We start from the raw sequence: 16,836 nt of genomic DNA, 5'->3' as shown, positions 1-16,836 counted from the left end.
ATCACAGCGTTTCTGTAAATTTTGTAGTTTAGAGGGCCCGACAGCCTTGGAAAATGCAGATATGCTTACTATCTAGGAACGAATGACAGCATGACAGCTCTCTAGAGGTTATCCACACATATCAGTGGTTATCCTGAGAGTAAAACCTCAGAGTGCCCATTCATTGAGGGGTCAGTGTCAGTGACCCCAAATAGCCTCATCACAGGCACATGTAGGCTCCTAACTGTATTAGAATCATGTAAGACAACAGTTGTTTCACCATAGGGATGAAGCCATCTAGAAGATTTTCTATAAACCAACTCTTAATGAATTTTCATTTCGTCATGATCGTCATCTCAGTGGCCGAAACCCTGAGAAAAATTAGAAGGGAACAGAAGTAAATACTTCTGAGGACAAAGTGTAGAGTTTAGGAAGCCTGAGGGTTGACAGGATAGGATTTCTTAGGACGTTGAGTAGGGATGGGAGGAGATGTTTTTTTCTTTCCCTTGTCTCCACGATTTCGGTGGTGAAAGGGGCCTCTGAGCTGGAAATGTTCCCGATTGAGCCCCGCAGCCCCAGGCCCAGAGTGTGGAGGAGGGCGCAGCGGGTCGGCTAAGGGCGCGGCTGCCGTTTTGCAGAGGGCTGGAGGGGCAGTGGGGCTTTGTGGACGAGGAGGACCGGAAAGGTCCCCAAGACGTCCGTCGGGAGCCACGCGCCCAAGGGTCGGCTCCCGCAGGCGAGGGAGGAGGGCGGCCAGAACTGTGCACCCCCCCCACACCCCCGCCTTAGCCAAGGCAGTGACACATCCCCAGAGGAACAAGAGCCCGAGAGCACTGAGCAATGTTCCCCTGAGAAAACTCGATCCTGGTCCGGGCACCGGGACACCTCGGGAAGAAAGCCAGCGAGTGGCCACCTGGGCGAGACCGGCTGCCCCAGCAGGCGTCCGGGGCCCCTGGCCGCTTGGCCAGAGGCCGCCAGCCCCCACCCCGCAGCCCCCACCCGCAGCCGTGCCAGGGGAGCAGTGTGGAGACGCAGGCCGCGCCCACCTCACGCTCTTGGGGCTCCAGGAGGCGGCAGCTGGCGTCTACGGCCATACCACCCTGAACGCGCCCGATCTCGTCTGATCTCGGAAGCTAAGCAGGGTCGGGCCTGGTTAGTACTTGGATGGGAGACCGCCTGGGAATACCGGGTGCTGTAGGCTTTTGCTCGTCCCTCCCTCGCTGCTCCTTTTGGCCTCCGGGACCTCACCGCCCCGACCCAGCGCCACCACCACCGGCGACCCCTTCCCCGCCACCCCGCCAGACCCACGCCTCCCACCTCACAGACACGCCCCCGAATCCTCTCCTCTCCCCTCCCCACACTCTCGTGGGGCGCGCGCCCGCTCACTGGGCACCAGCCGGGTGGGTCCCAGGCCACGTTGGGGACCGCTCCCCAACTGTCCTCAGAAAGCCAGCAGGAGTAGAAAACGTTCAGGCGGACGGTGAGGGAAGTGCGAAAGCCCTGAGAAAGCGGGTCTGCAGCCCAGCGGGCCCCAGACTGGGACGCGCCACACCCTGGCTCGCCACAAGGTGGTGCACTGGGCCCAGGGCAAGACGCCAGGGGACAGGGAGGCAGGCCACCTCAGTCGGGTGCTGCTCCGTCGCTCGACCCAACACAGGTCAGCGTGTGCATGACCTCTCCGTGGGGCCCCAACTCCCACGGCGGTGCCTGCAGTCACGGGGACAGCGGGCGCAGGGCCTGAGCTCACGGTGAGGGGAGTATGCTTAGAATGCAAAATTCAAACACACCCGGGAATACATTGGCAAGGAGAAGTCCCAGAAAGAGTTGCAACCCTGACATTGAGGGCGCGTTTCCTTTTGCTTGGTCCTGTACCCTGCTTGAGTGTGAGTGGTGATGAATTGCTGCCCGTTTCGGATCGTTTGGTGGCAATGTAGTTTGTACCTTTCTCTGCAATGTGTGAAGTCTTTCTTTGTGTAATAGGCTGTATTGGCAAGTGTCTCTACCTTTCAGTGTTTATCCAAAGTCAATCCAAGGCTGTGGTCCGCGAGTCTAAGAACAAACCCTGTGTTTTATGTCCAAAACTAAAAACACCACTTTTAAGTATGCTAGGACGGGTCCGGAGCAGGTAGAAATAGGGACTTCTTCCCGAGTAGTGTACAACGCCGTGGCCACTCATAGAAGTTTGTGCCTAGAGGGCTTTCATGTTCGATAGACACGCATCCATCATAACCACTTTTTTGTTTTATTTATTTGTTTATTTGTTTATTTATGTATTTACGTATTTACGTATTGATTTTTGTGGTACCAGTGCTTGAATTCAGGGCGTACACCTGGCCCAGCTCCACCAGCCCTTTTCGTGTGAGGGTTTTAAAGGGTTGACTCTCCAGGGTCCCCGAAGCCCACACTGCCTAAATTACCTGTGATAGAAAGAAAGGCAGGGGCAGTGCCTGAGACCACAAGGACTTTTCCCCTTATCGCTTCCTGATTGCTTGCAAGTGCTGGCTGTCTACCACCACAAGGACACTTCTCTTTACCTCTCCCTGGCTGCGTACCCCGGAAAACCTCCTCACCCCTAGTCCCCGCCCCCCCCCCCGGCGAGGCTTGCATCCCAGGCTGTCCAGAGTGCAGGACGCCCCTCACCACGGCAAAATAAAGCGTGCTCTCGTCTGTAGAGGTCTCGGTCTCCTTTTCCTCGAGGCATCCTCTTTTCTAACATTTGGCTTTTTCTAACAGGTCTCATGGAACGACTTGCTTGGGCGGGCCTGGAAACGTGATCCACCTGAGTAGCTAAGGTTTCAGGCGTGAGCAAGCAGCACCCAGCAAGAACCAAGGTGTTGAGAGGTCTGGCATGAGGGACTCCATTTCAACTTGGAAGGCCTTTCACCCTCATCTCTAGAAACTGTTTGTCTCTGAGCTGTTTCCTCGGAGGGTTTTTGGATTGGTCGTTTTCATCTTTCGACGTGAGGATTAGTTTTTTTCTCTAAGTGTCTTATGTGTGTGGGGGGGTCGAGCAACAAACAGGTCAGGTGGGAGTCAGTGTCAGCTGGACCCTTTGGCCAAATTTAAACAACAAACAGGCTTGGAAGGACTCCCTTTTTAGCTAGTGGCCTCTAAACCATGACAAAGAAAACAGAATCTAAAGCTGACTTGTGTGAGGGACATGTACCTGTCTGTTACAGTCTTTTTTCATTGTTTCTTTTTTTTTTGTTTGTTTAATGGGCTTGATTGTAAATGTCCCAGGAGGATCAGAAGTGCAATTCCAAATACGTAAAAGAGCCATGGTAAAAATTCTGACGGACAACTTAGCAACTAAGAGAAGAGTATGTCAGTACCATCAGCATTTGATCACAGCGTTTCTGTAAATTTTGTAGTTTAGAGGGCCCGACAGCCTTGGAAAATGCAGATATGCTTACTATCTAGGAACGAATGACAGCATGACAGCTCTCTAGAGGTTATCCACACATATCAGTGGTTATCCTGAGAGTAAAACCTCAGAGTGCCCATTCATTGAGGGGTCAGTGTCAGTGACCCCAAATAGCCTCATCACAGGCACATGTAGGCTCCTAACTGTATTAGAATCATGTAAGACAACAGTTGTTTCACCATAGGGATGAAGCCATCTAGAAGATTTTCTATAAACCAACTCTTAATGAATTTTCATTTCGTCATGATCGTCATCTCAGTGGCCGAAACCCTGAGAAAAATTAGAAGGGAACAGAAGTAAATACTTCTGAGGACAAAGTGTAGAGTTTAGGAAGCCTGAGGGTTGACAGGATAGGATTTCTTAGGACGTTGAGTAGGGATGGGAGGAGATGTTTTTTTCTTTCCCTTGTCTCCACGATTTCGGTGGTGAAAGGGGCCTCTGAGCTGGAAATGTTCCCGATTGAGCCCCGCAGCCCCAGGCCCAGAGTGTGGAGGAGGGCGCAGCGGGTCGGCTAAGGGCGCGGCTGCCGTTTTGCAGAGGGCTGGAGGGGCAGTGGGGCTTTGTGGACGAGGAGGACCGGAAAGGTCCCCAAGACGTCCGTCGGGAGCCACGCGCCCAAGGGTCGGCTCCCGCAGGCGAGGGAGGAGGGCGGCCAGAACTGTGCACCCCCCCCACACCCCCGCCTTAGCCAAGGCAGTGACACATCCCCAGAGGAACAAGAGCCCGAGAGCACTGAGCAATGTTCCCCTGAGAAAACTCGATCCTGGTCCGGGCACCGGGACACCTCGGGAAGAAAGCCAGCGAGTGGCCACCTGGGCGAGACCGGCTGCCCCAGCAGGCGTCCGGGGCCCCTGGCCGCTTGGCCAGAGGCCGCCAGCCCCCACCCCGCAGCCCCCACCCGCAGCCGTGCCAGGGGAGCAGTGTGGAGACGCAGGCCGCGCCCACCTCACGCTCTTGGGGCTCCAGGAGGCGGCAGCTGGCGTCTACGGCCATACCACCCTGAACGCGCCCGATCTCGTCTGATCTCGGAAGCTAAGCAGGGTCGGGCCTGGTTAGTACTTGGATGGGAGACCGCCTGGGAATACCGGGTGCTGTAGGCTTTTGCTCGTCCCTCCCTCGCTGCTCCTTTTGGCCTCCGGGACCTCACCGCCCCGACCCAGCGCCACCACCACCGGCGACCCCTTCCCCGCCACCCCGCCAGACCCACGCCTCCCACCTCACAGACACGCCCCCGAATCCTCTCCTCTCCCCTCCCCACACTCTCGTGGGGCGCGCGCCCGCTCACTGGGCACCAGCCGGGTGGGTCCCAGGCCACGTTGGGGACCGCTCCCCAACTGTCCTCAGAAAGCCAGCAGGAGTAGAAAACGTTCAGGCGGACGGTGAGGGAAGTGCGAAAGCCCTGAGAAAGCGGGTCTGCAGCCCAGCGGGCCCCAGACTGGGACGCGCCACACCCTGGCTCGCCACAAGGTGGTGCACTGGGCCCAGGGCAAGACGCCAGGGGACAGGGAGGCAGGCCACCTCAGTCGGGTGCTGCTCCGTCGCTCGACCCAACACAGGTCAGCGTGTGCATGACCTCTCCGTGGGGCCCCAACTCCCACGGCGGTGCCTGCAGTCACGGGGACAGCGGGCGCAGGGCCTGAGCTCACGGTGAGGGGAGTATGCTTAGAATGCAAAATTCAAACACACCCGGGAATACATTGGCAAGGAGAAGTCCCAGAAAGAGTTGCAACCCTGACATTGAGGGCGCGTTTCCTTTTGCTTGGTCCTGTACCCTGCTTGAGTGTGAGTGGTGATGAATTGCTGCCCGTTTCGGATCGTTTGGTGGCAATGTAGTTTGTACCTTTCTCTGCAATGTGTGAAGTCTTTCTTTGTGTAATAGGCTGTATTGGCAAGTGTCTCTACCTTTCAGTGTTTATCCAAAGTCAATCCAAGGCTGTGGTCCACGAGTCTAAGAACAAACCCTGTGTTTTATGTCCAAAACTAAAAACACCACTTTTAAGTATGCTAGGACGGGTCCGGAGCAGGTAGAAATAGGGACTTCTTCCCGAGTAGTGTACAACGCCGTGGCCACTCATAGAAGTTTGTGCCTAGAGGGCTTTCATGTTCGATAGACACGCATCCATCATAACCACTTTTTTGTTTTATTTATTTGTTTATTTGTTTATTTATGTATTTACGTATTTACGTATTGATTTTTGTGGTACCAGTGCTTGAATTCAGGGCGTACACCTGGCCCAGCTCCACCAGCCCTTTTCGTGTGAGGGTTTTAAAGGGTTGACTCTCCAGGGTCCCCGAAGCCCACACTGCCTAAATTACCTGTGATAGAAAGAAAGGCAGGGGCAGTGCCTGAGACCACAAGGACTTTTCCCCTTATCGCTTCCTGATTGCTTGCAAGTGCTGGCTGTCTACCACCACAAGGACACTTCTCTTTACCTCTCCCTGGCTGCGTACCCCGGAAAACCTCCTCACCCCTAGTCCCCGCCCCCCCCCCCGGCGAGGCTTGCATCCCAGGCTGTCCAGAGTGCAGGACGCCCCTCACCACGGCAAAATAAAGCGTGCTCTCGTCTGTAGAGGTCTCGGTCTCCTTTTCCTCGAGGCATCCTCTTTTCTAACATTTGGCTTTTTCTAACAGGTCTCATGGAACGACTTGCTTGGGCGGGCCTGGAAACGTGATCCACCTGAGTAGCTAAGGTTTCAGGCGTGAGCAAGCAGCACCCAGCAAGAACCAAGGTGTTGAGAGGTCTGGCATGAGGGACTCCATTTCAACTTGGAAGGCCTTTCACCCTCATCTCTAGAAACTGTTTGTCTCTGAGCTGTTTCCTCGGAGGGTTTTTGGATTGGTCGTTTTCATCTTTCGACGTGAGGATTAGTTTTTTTCTCTAAGTGTCTTATGTGTGTGGGGGGGTCGAGCAACAAACAGGTCAGGTGGGAGTCAGTGTCAGCTGGACCCTTTGGCCAAATTTAAACAACAAACAGGCTTGGAAGGACTCCCTTTTTAGCTAGTGGCCTCTAAACCATGACAAAGAAAACAGAATCTAAAGCTGACTTGTGTGAGGGACATGTACCTGTCTGTTACAGTCTTTTTTCATTGTTTCTTTTTTTTTTGTTTGTTTAATGGGCTTGATTGTAAATGTCCCAGGAGGATCAGAAGTGCAATTCCAAATACGTAAAAGAGCCATGGTAAAAATTCTGACGGACAACTTAGCAACTAAGAGAAGAGTATGTCAGTACCATCAGCATTTGATCACAGCGTTTCTGTAAATTTTGTAGTTTAGAGGGCCCGACAGCCTTGGAAAATGCAGATATGCTTACTATCTAGGAACGAATGACAGCATGACAGCTCTCTAGAGGTTATCCACACATATCAGTGGTTATCCTGAGAGTAAAACCTCAGAGTGCCCATTCATTGAGGGGTCAGTGTCAGTGACCCCAAATAGCCTCATCACAGGCACATGTAGGCTCCTAACTGTATTAGAATCATGTAAGACAACAGTTGTTTCACCATAGGGATGAAGCCATCTAGAAGATTTTCTATAAACCAACTCTTAATGAATTTTCATTTCGTCATGATCGTCATCTCAGTGGCCGAAACCCTGAGAAAAATTAGAAGGGAACAGAAGTAAATACTTCTGAGGACAAAGTGTAGAGTTTAGGAAGCCTGAGGGTTGACAGGATAGGATTTCTTAGGACGTTGAGTAGGGATGGGAGGAGATGTTTTTTTCTTTCCCTTGTCTCCACGATTTCGGTGGTGAAAGGGGCCTCTGAGCTGGAAATGTTCCCGATTGAGCCCCGCAGCCCCAGGCCCAGAGTGTGGAGGAGGGCGCAGCGGGTCGGCTAAGGGCGCGGCTGCCGTTTTGCAGAGGGCTGGAGGGGCAGTGGGGCTTTGTGGACGAGGAGGACCGGAAAGGTCCCCAAGACGTCCGTCGGGAGCCACGCGCCCAAGGGTCGGCTCCCGCAGGCGAGGGAGGAGGGCGGCCAGAACTGTGCACCCCCCCCACACCCCCGCCTTAGCCAAGGCAGTGACACATCCCCAGAGGAACAAGAGCCCGAGAGCACTGAGCAATGTTCCCCTGAGAAAACTCGATCCTGGTCCGGGCACCGGGACACCTCGGGAAGAAAGCCAGCGAGTGGCCACCTGGGCGAGACCGGCTGCCCCAGCAGGCGTCCGGGGCCCCTGGCCGCTTGGCCAGAGGCCGCCAGCCCCCACCCCGCAGCCCCCACCCGCAGCCGTGCCAGGGGAGCAGTGTGGAGACGCAGGCCGCGCCCACCTCACGCTCTTGGGGCTCCAGGAGGCGGCAGCTGGCGTCTACGGCCATACCACCCTGAACGCGCCCGATCTCGTCTGATCTCGGAAGCTAAGCAGGGTCGGGCCTGGTTAGTACTTGGATGGGAGACCGCCTGGGAATACCGGGTGCTGTAGGCTTTTGCTCGTCCCTCCCTCGCTGCTCCTTTTGGCCTCCGGGACCTCACCGCCCCGACCCAGCGCCACCACCACCGGCGACCCCTTCCCCGCCACCCCGCCAGACCCACGCCTCCCACCTCACAGACACGCCCCCGAATCCTCTCCTCTCCCCTCCCCACACTCTCGTGGGGCGCGCGCCCGCTCACTGGGCACCAGCCGGGTGGGTCCCAGGCCACGTTGGGGACCGCTCCCCAACTGTCCTCAGAAAGCCAGCAGGAGTAGAAAACGTTCAGGCGGACGGTGAGGGAAGTGCGAAAGCCCTGAGAAAGCGGGTCTGCAGCCCAGCGGGCCCCAGACTGGGACGCGCCACACCCTGGCTCGCCACAAGGTGGTGCACTGGGCCCAGGGCAAGACGCCAGGGGACAGGGAGGCAGGCCACCTCAGTCGGGTGCTGCTCCGTCGCTCGACCCAACACAGGTCAGCGTGTGCATGACCTCTCCGTGGGGCCCCAACTCCCACGGCGGTGCCTGCAGTCACGGGGACAGCGGGCGCAGGGCCTGAGCTCACGGTGAGGGGAGTATGCTTAGAATGCAAAATTCAAACACACCCGGGAATACATTGGCAAGGAGAAGTCCCAGAAAGAGTTGCAACCCTGACATTGAGGGCGCGTTTCCTTTTGCTTGGTCCTGTACCCTGCTTGAGTGTGAGTGGTGATGAATTGCTGCCCGTTTCGGATCGTTTGGTGGCAATGTAGTTTGTACCTTTCTCTGCAATGTGTGAAGTCTTTCTTTGTGTAATAGGCTGTATTGGCAAGTGTCTCTACCTTTCAGTGTTTATCCAAAGTCAATCCAAGGCTGTGGTCCACGAGTCTAAGAACAAACCCTGTGTTTTATGTCCAAAACTAAAAACACCACTTTTAAGTATGCTAGGACGGGTCCGGAGCAGGTAGAAATAGGGACTTCTTCCCGAGTAGTGTACAACGCCGTGGCCACTCATAGAAGTTTGTGCCTAGAGGGCTTTCATGTTCGATAGACACGCATCCATCATAACCACTTTTTTGTTTTATTTATTTGTTTATTTGTTTATTTATGTATTTACGTATTTACGTATTGATTTTTGTGGTACCAGTGCTTGAATTCAGGCCGTACACCTTGCCCCGCTCCACCAGCCCTTTTCGTGTGAGGGTTTTAAAGGGTTGACTCTCCAGGGTCCCCGAAGCCCACACTGCCTAAATTACCTGTGATAGAAAGAAAGGCAGGGGCAGTGCCTGAGACCACAAGGACTTTTCCCCTTATCGCTTCCTGATTGCTTGCAAGTGCTGGCTGTCTACCACCACAAGGACACTTCTCTTTACCTCTCCCTGGCTGCGTACCCCGGAAAACCTCCTCACCCCTAGTCCCCGCCCGCCCCCCCCCCCCGGCGAGGCTTGCATCCCAGGCTGTCCAGAGTGCAGGACGCCCCTCACCACGGCAAAATAAAGCGTGCTCTCGTCTGTAGAGGTCTCGGTCTCCTTTTCCTCGAGGCATCCTCTTTTCTAACATTTGGCTTTTTCTAACAGGTCTCATGGAACGACTTGCTTGGGCGGGCCTGGAAACGTGATCCACCTGAGTAGCTAAGGTTTCAGGCTTGAGCAAGCAGCACCCAGCAAGAACCAAGGTGTTGAGAGGTCTGGCATGAGGGACTCCATTTCAACTTGGAAGGCCTTTCACCCTCATCTCTAGAAACTGTTTGTCTCTGAGCTGTTTCCTCGGAGGGTTTTTGGATTGGTCGTTTTCATCTTTCGACGTGAGGATTAGTTTTTTTCTCTAAGTGTCTTATGTGTGTGGGGGGGTCGAGCAACAAACAGGTCAGGTGGGAGTCAGTGTCAGCTGGACCCTTTGGCCAAATTTAAACAACAAACAGGCTTGGAAGGACTCCCTTTTTAGCTAGTGGCCTCTAAACCATGACAAAGAAAACAGAATCTAAAGCTGACTTGTGTGAGGGACATGTACCTGTCTGTTACAGTCTTTTTTCATTGTTTCTTTTTTTTTTGTTTGTTTAATGGGCTTGATTGTAAATGTCCCAGGAGGATCAGAAGTGCAATTCCAAATACGTAAAAGAGCCATGGTAAAAATTCTGACGGACAACTTAGCAACTAAGAGAAGAGTATGTCAGTACCATCAGCATTTGATCACAGCGTTTCTGTAAATTTTGTAGTTTAGAGGGCCCGACAGCCTTGGAAAATGCAGATATGCTTACTATCTAGGAACGAATGACAGCATGACAGCTCTCTAGAGGTTATCCACACATATCAGTGGTTATCCTGAGAGTAAAACCTCAGAGTGCCCATTCATTGAGGGGTCAGTGTCAGTGACCCCAAATAGCCTCATCACAGGCACATGTAGGCTCCTAACTGTATTAGAATCATGTAAGACAACAGTTGTTTCACCATAGGGATGAAGCCATCTAGAAGATTTTCTATAAACCAACTCTTAATGAATTTTCATTTCGTCATGATCGTCATCTCAGTGGCCGAAACCCTGAGAAAAATTAGAAGGGAACAGAAGTAAATACTTCTGAGGACAAAGTGTAGAGTTTAGGAAGCCTGAGGGTTGACAGGATAGGATTTCTTAGGACGTTGAGTAGGGATGGGAGGAGATGTTTTTTTCTTTCCCTTGTCTCCACGATTTCGGTGGTGAAAGGGGCCTCTGAGCTGGAAATGTTCCCGATTGAGCCCCGCAGCCCCAGGCCCAGAGTGTGGAGGAGGGCGCAGCGGGTCGGCTAAGGGCGCGGCTGCCGTTTTGCAGAGGGCTGGAGGGGCAGTGGGGCTTTGTGGACGAGGAGGACCGGAAAGGTCCCCAAGACGTCCGTCGGGAGCCACGCGCCCAAGGGTCGGCTCCCGCAGGCGAGGGAGGAGGGCGGCCAGAACTGTGCACCCCCCCCACACCCCCGCCTTAGCCAAGGCAGTGACACATCCCCAGAGGAACAAGAGCCCGAGAGCACTGAGCAATGTTCCCCTGAGAAAACTCGATCCTGGTCCGGGCACCGGGACACCTCGGGAAGAAAGCCAGCGAGTGGCCACCTGGGCGAGACCGGCTGCCCCAGCAGGCGTCCGGGGCCCCTGGCCGCTTGGCCAGAGGCCGCCAGCCCCCACCCCGCAGCCCCCACCCGCAGCCGTGCCAGGGGAGCAGTGTGGAGACGCAGGCCGCGCCCACCTCACGCTCTTGGGGCTCCAGGAGGCGGCAGCTGGCGTCTACGGCCATACCACCCTGAACGCGCCCGATCTCGTCTGATCTCGGAAGCTAAGCAGGGTCGGGCCTGGTTAGTACTTGGATGGGAGACCGCCTGGGAATACCGGGTGCTGTAGGCTTTTGCTCGTCCCTCCCTCGCTGCTCCTTTTGGCCTCCGGGACCTCACCGCCCCGACCCAGCGCCACCACCACCGGCGACCCCTTCCCCGCCACCCCGCCAGACCCACGCCTCCCACCTCACAGACACGCCCCCGAATCCTCTCCTCTCCCCTCCCCACACTCTCGTGGGGCGCGCGCCCGCTCACTGGGCACCAGCCGGGTGGGTCCCAGGCCACGTTGGGGACCGCTCCCCAACTGTCCTCAGAAAGCCAGCAGGAGTAGAAAACGTTCAGGCGGACGGTGAGGGAAGTGCGAAAGCCCTGAGAAAGCGGGTCTGCAGCCCAGCGGGCCCCAGACTGGGACGCGCCACACCCTGGCTCGCCACAAGGTGGTGCACTGGGCCCAGGGCAAGACGCCAGGGGACAGGGAGGCAGGCCACCTCAGTCGGGTGCTGCTCCGTCGCTCGACCCAACACAGGTCAGCGTGTGCATGACCTCTCCGTGGGGCCCCAACTCCCACGGCGGTGCCTGCAGTCACGGGGACAGCGGGCGCAGGGCCTGAGCTCACGGTGAGGGGAGTATGCTTAGAATGCAAAATTCAAACACACCCGGGAATACATTGGCAAGGAGAAGTCCCAGAAAGAGTTGCAACCCTGACATTGAGGGCGCGTTTCCTTTTGCTTGGTCCTGTACCCTGCTTGAGTGTGAGTGGTGATGAATTGCTGCCCGTTTCGGATCGTTTGGTGGCAATGTAGTTTGTACCTTTCTCTGCAATGTGTGAAGTCTTTCTTTGTGTAATAGGCTGTATTGGCAAGTGTCTCTACCTTTCAGTGTTTATCCAAAGTCAATCCAAGGCTGTGGTCCGCGAGTCTAAGAACAAACCCTGTGTTTTATGTCCAAAACTAAAAACACCACTTTTAAGTATGCTAGGACGGGTCCGGAGCAGGTAGAAATAGGGACTTCTTCCCGAGTAGTGTACAACGCCGTGGCCACTCATAGAAGTTTGTGCCTAGAGGGCTTTCATGTTCGATAGACACGCATCCATCATAACCACTTTTTTGTTTTATTTATTTGTTTATTTGTTTATTTATGTATTTACGTATTTACGTATTGATTTTTGTGGTACCAGTGCTTGAATTCAGGGCGTACACCTGGCCCAGCTCCACCAGCCCTTTTCGTGTGAGGGTTTTAAAGGGTTGACTCTCCAGGGTCCCCGAAGCCCACACTGCCTAAATTACCTGTGATAGAAAGAAAGGCAGGGGCAGTGCCTGAGACCACAAGGACTTTTCCCCTTATCGCTTCCTGATTGCTTGCAAGTGCTGGCTGTCTACCACCACAAGGACACTTCTCTTTACCTCTCCCTGGCTGCGTACCCCGGAAAACCTCCTCACCCCTAGTCCCCGCCCCCCCCCCCGGCGAGGCTTGCATCCCAGGCTGTCCAGAGTGCAGGACGCCCCTCACCACGGCAAAATAAAGCGTGCTCTCGTCTGTAGAGGTCTCGGTCTCCTTTTCCTCGAGGCATCCTCTTTTCTAACATTTGGCTTTTTCTAACAGGTCTCATGGAACGACTTGCTTGGGCGGGCCTGGAAACGTGATCCACCTGAGTAGCTAAGGTTTCAGGCGTGAGCAAGCAGCACCCAGCAAGAACCAAGGTGTTGAGAGGTCTGGCATGAGGGACTCCATTTCAACTTGGAAGGCCTTTCACCCTCATCTCTAGAAACTGTTTGTCTCTGAGCTGTTTCCTCGGAGGGTTTTTGGATTGGTCGTTTTCATCTTTCGACGTGAGGATTAGTTTTTTTCTCTAAGTGTCTTATGTGTGTGGGGGGGTCGAGCAACAAACAGGTCAGGTGGGAGTCAGTGTCAGCTGGACCCTTTGGCCAAATTTAAACAACAAACAGGCTTGGAAGGACTCCCTTTTTAGCTAGTGGCCTCTAAACCATGACAAAGAAAACAGAATCTAAAGCTGACTTGTGTGAGGGACATGTACCTGTCTGTTACAGTCTTTTTTCATTGTTTCTTTTTTTTTTGTTTGTTTAATGGGCTTGATTGTAAATGTCCCAGGAGGATCAGAAGTGCAATTCCAAATACGTAAAAGAGCCATGGTAAAAATTCTGACGGACAACTTAGCAACTAAGAGAAGAGTATGTCAGTACCATCAGCATTTGATCACAGCGTTTCTGTAAATTTTGTAGTTTAGAGGGCCCGACAGCCTTGGAAAATGCAGATATGCTTACTATCTAGGAACGAATGACAGCATGACAGCTCTCTAGAGGTTATCCACACATATCAGTGGTTATCCTGAGAGTAAAACCTCAGAGTGCCCATTCATTGAGGGGTCAGTGTCAGTGACCCCAAATAGCCTCATCACAGGCACATGTAGGCTCCTAACTGTATTAGAATCATGTAAGACAACAGTTGTTTCACCATAGGGATGAAGCCATCTAGAAGATTTTCTATAAACCAACTCTTAATGAATTTTCATTTCGTCATGATCGTCATCTCAGTGGCCGAAACCCTGAGAAAAATTAGAAGGGAACAGAAGTAAATACTTCTGAGGACAAAGTGTAGAGTTTAGGAAGCCTGAGGGTTGACAGGATAGGATTTCTTAGGACGTTGAGTAGGGATGGGAGGAGATGTTTTTTTCTTTCCCTTGTCTCCACGATTTCGGTGGTGAAAGGGGCCTCTGAGCTGGAAATGTTCCCGATTGAGCCCCGCAGCCCCAGGCCCAGAGTGTGGAGGAGGGCGCAGCGGGTCGGCTAAGGGCGCGGCTGCCGTTTTGCAGAGGGCTGGAGGGGCAGTGGGGCTTTGTGGACGAGGAGGACCGGAAAGGTCCCCAAGACGTCCGTCGGGAGCCACGCGCCCAAGGGTCGGCTCCCGCAGGCGAGGGAGGAGGGCGGCCAGAACTGTGCACCCCCCCCACACCCCCGCCTTAGCCAAGGCAGTGACACATCCCCAGAGGAACAAGAGCCCGAGAGCACTGAGCAATGTTCCCCTGAGAAAACTCGATCCTGGTCCGGGCACCGGGACACCTCGGGAAGAAAGCCAGCGAGTGGCCACCTGGGCGAGACCGGCTGCCCCAGCAGGCGTCCGGGGCCCCTGGCCGCTTGGCCAGAGGCCGCCAGCCCCCACCCCGCAGCCCCCACCCGCAGCCGTGCCAGGGGAGCAGTGTGGAGACGCAGGCCGCGCCCACCTCACGCTCTTGGGGCTCCAGGAGGCGGCAGCTGGCGTCTACGGCCATACCACCCTGAACGCGCCCGATCTCGTCTGATCTCGGAAGCTAAGCAGGGTCGGGCCTGGTTAGTACTTGGATGGGAGACCGCCTGGGAATACCGGGTGCTGTAGGCTTTTGCTCGTCCCTCCCTCGCTGCTCCTTTTGGCCTCCGGGACCTCACCGCCCCGACCCAGCGCCACCACCACCGGCGACCCCTTCCCCGCCACCCCGCCAGACCCACGCCTCCCACCTCACAGACACGCCCCCGAATCCTCTCCTCTCCCCTCCCCACACTCTCGTGGGGCGCGCGCCCGCTCACTGGGCACCAGCCGGGTGGGTCCCAGGCCACGTTGGGGACCGCTCCCCAACTGTCCTCAGAAAGCCAGCAGGAGTAGAAAACGTTCAGGCGGACGGTGAGGGAAGTGCGAAAGCCCTGAGAAAGCGGGTCTGCAGCCCAGCGGGCCCCAGACTGGGACGCGCCACACCCTGGCTCGCCACAAGGTGGTGCACTGGGCCCAGGGCAAGACGCCAGGGGACAGGGAGGCAGGCCACCTCAGTCGGGTGCTGCTCCGTCGCTCGACCCAACACAGGTCAGCGTGTGCATGACCTCTCCGTGGGGCCCCAACTCCCACGGCGGTGCCTGCAGTCACGGGGACAGCGGGCGCAGGGCCTGAGCTCACGGTGAGGGGAGTATGCTTAGAATGCAAAATTCAAACACACCCGGGAATACATTGGCAAGGAGAAGTCCCAGAAAGAGTTGCAACCCTGACATTGAGGGCGCGTTTCCTTTTGCTTGGTCCTGTACCCTGCTTGAGTGTGAGTGGTGATGAATTGCTGCCCGTTTCGGATCGTTTGGTGGCAATGTAGTTTGTACCTTTCTCTGCAATGTGTGAAGTCTTTCTTTGTGTAATAGGCTGTATTGGCAAGTGTCTCTACCTTTCAGTGTTTATCCAAAGTCAATCCAAGGCTGTGGTCCACGAGTCTAAGAACAAACCCTGTGTTTTATGTCCAAAACTAAAAACACCACTTTTAAGTATGCTAGGACGGGTCCGGAGCAGGTAGAAATAGGGACTTCTTCCCGAGTAGTGTACAACGCCGTGGCCACTCATAGAAGTTTGTGCCTAGAGGGCTTTCATGTTCGATAGACACGCATCCATCATAACCACTTTTTTGTTTTATTTATTTGTTTATTTGTTTATTTATGTATTTACGTATTTACGTATTGATTTTTGTGGTACCAGTGCTTGAATTCAGGCCGTACACCTTGCCCCGCTCCACCAGCCCTTTTCGTGTGAGGGTTTTAAAGGGTTGACTCTCCAGGGTCCCCGAAGCCCACACTGCCTAAATTACCTGTGATAGAAAGAAAGGCAGGGGCAGTGCCTGAGACCACAAGGACTTTTCCCCTTATCGCTTCCTGATTGCTTGCAAGTGCTGGCTGTCTACCACCACAAGGACACTTCTCTTTACCTCTCCCTGGCTGCGTACCCCGGAAAACCTCCTCACCCCTAGTCCCCGCCCGCCCCCCCCCCCCGGCGAGGCTTGCATCCCAGGCTGTCCAGAGTGCAGGACGCCCCTCACCACGGCAAAATAAAGCGTGCTCTCGTCTGTAGAGGTCTCGGTCTCCTTTTCCTCGAGGCATCCTCTTTTCTAACATTTGGCTTTTTCTAACAGGTCTCATGGAACGACTTGCTTGGGCGGGCCTGGAAACGTGATCCACCTGAGTAGCTAAGGTTTCAGGCTTGAGCAAGCAGCACCCAGCAAGAACCAAGGTGTTGAGAGGTCTGGCATGAGGGACTCCATTTCAACTTGGAAGGCCTTTCACCCTCATCTCTAGAAACTGTTTGTCTCTGAGCTGTTTCCTCGGAGGGTTTTTGGATTGGTCGTTTTCATCTTTCGACGTGAGGATTAGTTTTTTTCTCTAAGTGTCTTATGTGTGTGGGGGGGTCGAGCAACAAACAGGTCAGGTGGGAGTCAGTGTCAGCTGGACCCTTTGGCCAAATTTAAACAACAAACAGGCTTGGAAGGACTCCCTTTTTAGCTAGTGGCCTCTAAACCATGACAAAGAAAACAGAATCTAAAGCTGACTTGTGTGAGGGACATGTACCTGTCTGTTACAGTCTTTTTTCATTGTTTCTTTTTTTTTTGTTTGTTTAATGGGCTTGATTGTAAATGTCCCAGGAGGATCAGAAGTGCAATTCCAAATACGTAAAAGAGCCATGGTAAAAATTCTGACGGACAACTTAGCAACTAAGAGAAGAGTATGTCAGTACCATCAGCATTTGATCACAGCGTTTCTGTAAATTTTGTAGTTTAGAGGGCCCGACAGCCTTGGAAAATGCAGATATGCTTACTATCTAGGAACGAATGACAGCATGACAGCTCTCTAGAGGTTATCCACACATATCAGTGGTTATCCTGAGAGTAAAACCTCAGAGTGCCCATTCATTGAGGGGTCAGTGTCAGTGACCCCAAATAGCCTCATCACAGGCACAT

The 16,836-nt window shown here is 54.3% G+C and overlaps 1 long non-coding RNA gene and 5 other non-coding genes across 6 annotated transcripts in view; all 6 read left to right on the top strand.

Moving 5' to 3' along the window:
* The window catches only part of LOC141418921 (uncharacterized), a 518,407-nt gene that overhangs the window by 494,968 nt on the left and 6,603 nt on the right, over window positions 1–16,836 (top strand). The window lies entirely within an intron of this gene.
* LOC141418987 (5S ribosomal RNA) lies at window positions 1,062–1,180 on the top strand. Its single transcript, XR_012443664.1, has one exon. It is a non-coding gene; the product is annotated as a 5S ribosomal RNA (ribosomal RNA).
* Window positions 4,385–4,503, top strand: LOC141418976 (5S ribosomal RNA). Its single transcript, XR_012443653.1, has one exon. It is a non-coding gene; the product is annotated as a 5S ribosomal RNA (ribosomal RNA).
* LOC141418965 (5S ribosomal RNA) lies at window positions 7,708–7,826 on the top strand. Its single transcript, XR_012443642.1, has one exon. It is a non-coding gene; the product is annotated as a 5S ribosomal RNA (ribosomal RNA).
* On the top strand, window positions 11,036–11,154 carry LOC141418954 (5S ribosomal RNA). Its single transcript, XR_012443631.1, has one exon. It is a non-coding gene; the product is annotated as a 5S ribosomal RNA (ribosomal RNA).
* Window positions 14,359–14,477, top strand: LOC141418943 (5S ribosomal RNA). The gene has a single exon (XR_012443620.1). It is a non-coding gene; the product is annotated as a 5S ribosomal RNA (ribosomal RNA).

This window comes from Castor canadensis, chromosome 18 (genome assembly GCF_047511655.1).
Source record: "Castor canadensis chromosome 18, mCasCan1.hap1v2, whole genome shotgun sequence".
In the NCBI taxonomy this organism is placed as follows: Eukaryota; Metazoa; Chordata; class Mammalia; order Rodentia; family Castoridae; genus Castor; species Castor canadensis.
Note: the sequence above shows the minus strand (reverse complement) of the source record. Positions and strands in the feature narration are given on the sequence as shown.